The sequence below is a fragment of the Vombatus ursinus genome, unplaced genomic scaffold (assembly GCF_900497805.2).
Source record: "Vombatus ursinus unplaced genomic scaffold, bare-nosed wombat genome assembly UNPS02001419.1, whole genome shotgun sequence".
NCBI classification, from domain to species: domain Eukaryota; kingdom Metazoa; phylum Chordata; class Mammalia; order Diprotodontia; family Vombatidae; genus Vombatus; species Vombatus ursinus.
Window position 1 is genome coordinate 19,084,165 of NW_020941197.1, and position 6,002 is coordinate 19,090,166.

Sequence of the window (6,002 nt, forward strand, 5' to 3'; positions counted from 1 at the left end):
GAAGGAAATTTAGATTTCATCCAATCATAGATTAGGGGTCCTCTGTGAACCACATTTAAAAATATTTTGATAACTGTATTTCAATATAATTGGTTTCCTTTATAATCCTATTTATTTTATTTCATGTATTTAAAAATGCTTTTCTGAGAAGGGTTCCATAGGTGTCACCAGACTCCCAAAGGGGCACATGAGACACACAAAAATATTAAAAACTCCTAGACTAGAAAATGTAAGCACCTTGAGGGCAGGAATTATTTCATTCACTGTATTTAGATCCCCAATACCTCACACTGTGCCTGGCACATTGTAGGCACTTAATAAATTCCTTTGGGTTAATTCATTAAGCCAAAACCCTCATCTTTTCAGATGAGAAAACTGAGGCTTAGAAAAGTTAAATGATTTGCCCAAAGACACACAGGTAGTAAGTCATGAGTCTGAGGATTCCCTAATCTGAGTGTCTGGGGCAAACCAGATAGATATTTGTTGTTTCAAATTAGAACTCAGCATACATTTTCCCATAGAAACATTTTCATACATGATGGTTAGACATAGATGAAATATGATCATCTTGCTATGGCACTTATAACATATACTTCAGGAATATCATATGGTAAATAACTTTTGTGGCATAGCCTGAGACCCTAACCACCTCATATGATGACTTATGAAAAAATGTGATCTAAGTTTCATGTAACTGACTTGAAATATGAAACAAAAATTTGGAAAATGACCAACAGCTGAGTTGAGAGCTTCCTATCCCCACTTTTTCATTTGAGTAGATCCATTGCCACTCTTGGGCATTGGTGTTGTGGTTGGCTGAAAACTCCAGTTCAGCTTTCTCTCCAAGGCAATTCAATTCTTCCATAAGAAAATCATTAGCTATCCATTTGAGCCCAGAGCTTCCAGGAGTATTAATACAATCTCTAGAAAGTTGTGGTATGGGTATGCAAAGAGATAAACAAAGGATGGAAGAAATCCAATAAACTAGACTCCCCCAGGAAACAGTATAAAACTGGTTTTTTTTTTCCGCTTGTTTTTTTTTTTTTTTTACCCTATAACATAGGTTCCTTTCTGGTTGAGCATTAAACATAATTTCATTGGCTTCATGGTCAGGAAGTCTTTTCTTGACATAACACATAAATTCTTTCATTTAACTTCATCCCACTGTACTTACTTATATCCCTGGCATTTTTAATCACTTTATCACTTTTTGTCCTTAGTGCTGTACCTTTCAAATATTTATAGACTTTAAGGGTCCTTTTCATTGTTTTCTAGGAAAGCTATACAGAACTCGCTCTCTCTTTCTCTCTCTCTTTCTCCCCCCCCCCCATTCCCCATGAATTAATTGAATTAACCATCCTGCCTTAATCAGCTATGTTGCTCATTTTGGTATTTCTCCAATTTGTCAGCTGCTGAGTTGTTCCAAAAGGAATGAAAAAAAAAAAAGCAACCGACATTAAGGCAACATCCCTGGAGTTGAACTCTTGGCTCCTTGCCTCAACATTATAGCCTTAATTATTATTGACTATTTTCTTCTTCCACATGTCAGAAGAATCCCATAATGCACTTACTGACAGCTATTACATCCACCTCGAATTTTCATTCCTAAATTTTTTAACTTAATGAATGAGAGAGAAGGTTGCAGAGGTACCAGAGGATATCATCAGATTAGGGAAGGCCTTGGTTCAAGTCCTGTCACCAATACTGGACAAGTTGCTAAGGCTCTTGGTTCCTGAGGTAACTTTCTAAGACTTAAAATTACTGAGTAGGTGGAATTTCCTTCCTGAGATTTCTTATGATAATAAAGCCATCAATCCTATAATCATCATCATCCACTTTAAATTAGCTTCACAAGCTATATTTCATTAAGCTCATTGGTAACGAGAGTCTACTAATCTACCTGGGTGATCCTTTAGCTATTTTTTGCTTCATTTTGGTAGAAGGGAGATTTGTCCTCGGTTTAAGCCCCAATTCAGTATAGAGCTTATTCAAAGACCAGGGAAGTCAACAGAAATGAAATAATGAAACATTTAATTGAGCCAGCACAACAAAACATAACAGGGAACCCTGTGCAGTAAAGCTGTTCTTTCATTGTTATTGTTGTTTTGGGATTAGACCTGGAATTTCATCAGTTTATGGTGATCTGTAAGGAACTTCTATAGGAACATACTCAGCACCTTTTTTGCATCTTTGAGTTTTAGAGAATTGCCTGGGGGCACTGAGAAGTTAAGTTACTTTCCCAGGATTGCACAGTCAGTCAGAGATGAGAATTGAATCTCTGTCTTACAGGCTCCATGACCAGTTTTCTATCCACTATATCAGTCTTTCTCTTTAACCCCTTGTGAACCAAAGGCAAACAGTTTTTCAAAGACTCTCATGGCTGTGGGACAAAGGGAAAAACGATCCTTGATGGTGGAAATCATGCTCTGAAGATAATGAAAGAAGAGCTTCCTTTGAATTACTGGTGGAACAGCTTCATGCTTTCTAACCCATGTTTCTCAGGAAACTAGAGAGAAGACTACCTTGAATTGCTGCTACATCAGCTCTCCAGTTAGCTCTTTGCTTCCTCATATGTCATTGGGAGAGTTTCTGGTCCGTCCACTGTTGGTCATAGCTTTGTCTCCTTCCTTGTTGTAGGTTGCTTCATCTCCACCTCTATTTGTTGCTATCAATTTAAAAAAAAAAGTTGTTCTTTGCTTTAACATCAATGCTTTATTTTTTAACCCTGCCCTTCCCACTCTCCTTACATCTTCCTTTGTAGCAAATAAAATATATATGTGTATACATATATATATATATACACATATATTTAAGAGAAACTTACATTTTGCCTAAATCTGATGCTAAATTAGTACACATAGTCTGAGAGGATGAGATTGATTACAGTTTGATTGCCTTTCAGTGTTATTTTCATTACAATTTCTAAAGGCATTGTGTATATTGCTTTTCTGATTCTGATAAATTCACTCTACATCAGTTCATTCAAATCTTCTCATGCTTTTCTGTATTCTTAGTATTTTTTTTCACTTCTTATGGTATGCTAATATTCTTTTACATTAATATGACAAGAATGTTTTGTCATTCCCTAGTTGTTGTACTATCAGATTTTTTTTCTTCTATAACATAAAGTGTTGCTGTAGTACTTTTGTTTACATTGAAACTTTTCCCCTGTGTTTGATGTCTTTGAGGTATATACCCAGTACTGTGATCTCTGGGTCAAAGGGTAGAAATGGTTTAATGAATTTTCTTCCATAAGTCAACATTGTTTTCCAGAAAGGTTGGGTTAATTTACAATTCCACCAACAATGTAAAAGCCTATCTTTTTCCACAGCTCTTTCAATAGCAACTATTTCCATAGTTTATCACTTTTGCTACATTGTGATTAACTGAAACCTCAATGAATCCTCATTGTTAATTTGCATTTCTCTTATTATTAGTGATTTGTGTGCTTTATGATATAGTGAAATCCTTTTTTCAGAAACTGCTCATACCTTTGTACTTCTTGTCTTCCACACTTTCTTTCAGATCCTACAGAACACTGAGCTAGTTCTGGCAATGCCTGAATTGATCTCATCATCTACATGTACATCCCTGGAAAGTATGTTGCTAAGGTAGGTGAACTTATCTGGAGTATTCAAAATTTCTTCACTTAATGTAACCAACAGTTTCAAATACAGATGATGTATTGCTGGCTGGAGGAGAACCTCTTTATGCTTGGTGTTGATAGTCAGGCCAAAATTAGCACAAGTGGCAGAAAATCGATCCATGTTCTGTTGCATCTCAGTCTCTGAGGGAAAGAGAGTATGGGAGAGAAGAGGTATTAGGCTGTATACCAAACTGAAGGTCTACAGAGCTGTTGTGCTGACTTTATTGTTTACCTGTGAAACCTGGACACTTTATCAGTGCCATGCCAGGAATCTGAACCACTTCCATTTGAATTGTCTTAGGAGGATTCTGAAGATTACTTGGCAAGATAAGGTACTGAACACTGGGGTCTTCTCTAGAGCTGAACTTCCAAAATTTCAAACTCTACTGCAAAGAGTACAACTCTAATGGACTGGACACACAGTCCAAATGCCAAATGTATATTTATCTAAAACACTATTTAACGGAGATCTTGCACAACACAAGCACTCACACAGAGGTCAGAAGAAGCAATACAAGGACACTCTCAAGGTCCTAGTTTTTACTGTGAGACATGGCAAACACTAGAATAGAGCTGCCCAGCGTGATGTGCCCACATCAAAGAAGGCATTGTGCTCTATGAGCAAAGCAGAATCTCAGTAGCAGAAAGAAAATGTAAGATGTGCAAATCTAGAGACATCTTCACCCCAGATGTTCAAATGCACTATTAGTGACAGGCTTATGGTAGGTAGAGCCTTCTGACCTCTATTGGAATGATCAGCCATAGTCCTCTTTTCCAATACACTGCACTTTGATCCCAACATTGGTCCTCTTCAAGTATGAAGGACAGACAACTTATCTTTGATGATTTATCTATTGAGGAATTTAATATTCTCTTAAAATTAGCTCTCTCAGACACCACCCAGGCCATATGACTGCAGTCTAATCATATAATTTTTAGTTTGTCTTTTTAAAACTGCTTCACAGATTTTGAGGTGGTAGAATGACTAGATTTGTCAACCAATTGGATTTGGGATGAAAATGAAAAGTTGAGAATGACACAAGCTGTGAACATAGGTGAATATAAGGATTGTGATGATCTTGACAGAAATAGGGAAGTTTGGAAGAGGTGTGGGTTTAGAGGGAAAACTGAGTTCTGTTTTAGACATATAGCAGTGGTTAGGATGTACTTACAGAAAAGTTAGCAATCACTATTCAGTTTCAAGGAGGTCACCATAGCATAGAAAGGAGAGATTACAACAGAACTTGGGATAGAAAGGCAGGAACTCCAGCAAGCAGTCCCAAGGAATACACTCTTTCCAGGGTTGAGACTGTCTAGAGCTAACAGATGTAACCATGAAAAATCAACACTTCTACCAGGGGGGTTTGGATACTAGCCCTCATTCCTTCCCCCCATCCCTGGGTGTTTGTGAGGCTCAAATAAGAATATGCTTGTAAAATGCTTTGTAAACTTTAAAGCATTGTATGTTGATATTATTAAAACTAATGCCACTACCACCAGCACCAACACCAGTACCGTCACCATTATCACCATTACCATCACATTTCTTGAATGGAATTTAGAGTATTTGGAGAAGGGAAAGAGAAGACTGGTTGGATTTTGTGGAAGCAGAGCAATGTACTTGGCTATCTTTCCCTTTGATCCGGGTGATGTGTTTTCCATGTGTTACATTTGTTTTTCTGGAGTATCTTGGGGGTCAGACCATGCTGCTGACCCTTCAAGGTTCTTGGGCTTGGAGAATATGAAGGCAATTTGGCTGTGATGGAGGCAGATACAAAGTGAGTGAAAGCTGTGTCTTTTCTAATACCTTCTGAGTCATTCCCTCCTCCAAGGGTGTGTCTGTGTCAGGGTCTTGGGAACCCTAACAAATCAACATTTTCACATGTCTCAAACCAAAATATGCCTGCATTAACATACGACAGATGCTCACTTGGAGATAATAGTTGGAACCAAACAACAAGTCCTAACTTCCACAGCAAACAGATGTAAAAAGCCATTAATGGATGTATTTAATTCTTCATAACTTTTAGAAAACATTCTCTATATGTAAAAAGATTTTATTTAAAATTTATTTATATTTCCTTTCTAATTATTTAGAAATTATGATGTAAGTGAAGGACTGTGATTTTTTTTTTGTTTAGCTTTGTTATAAATTATTTATGGTGAAAAGATAGTGATCTGATGTGGTCTGGACCTGTCATTTCATTGGTATAAGGGAACTTCAAATAAAGAACATAAATGTACTAATACATAGTGACCACTGCTCTGTAACTTTTGTTCTTGGAAAGTTATCTTGGGAAAATACAATCTCTCTCTCTCTCTCTCTCTCTCTCTCTCTCTCTCTCTCTCTCTCTCT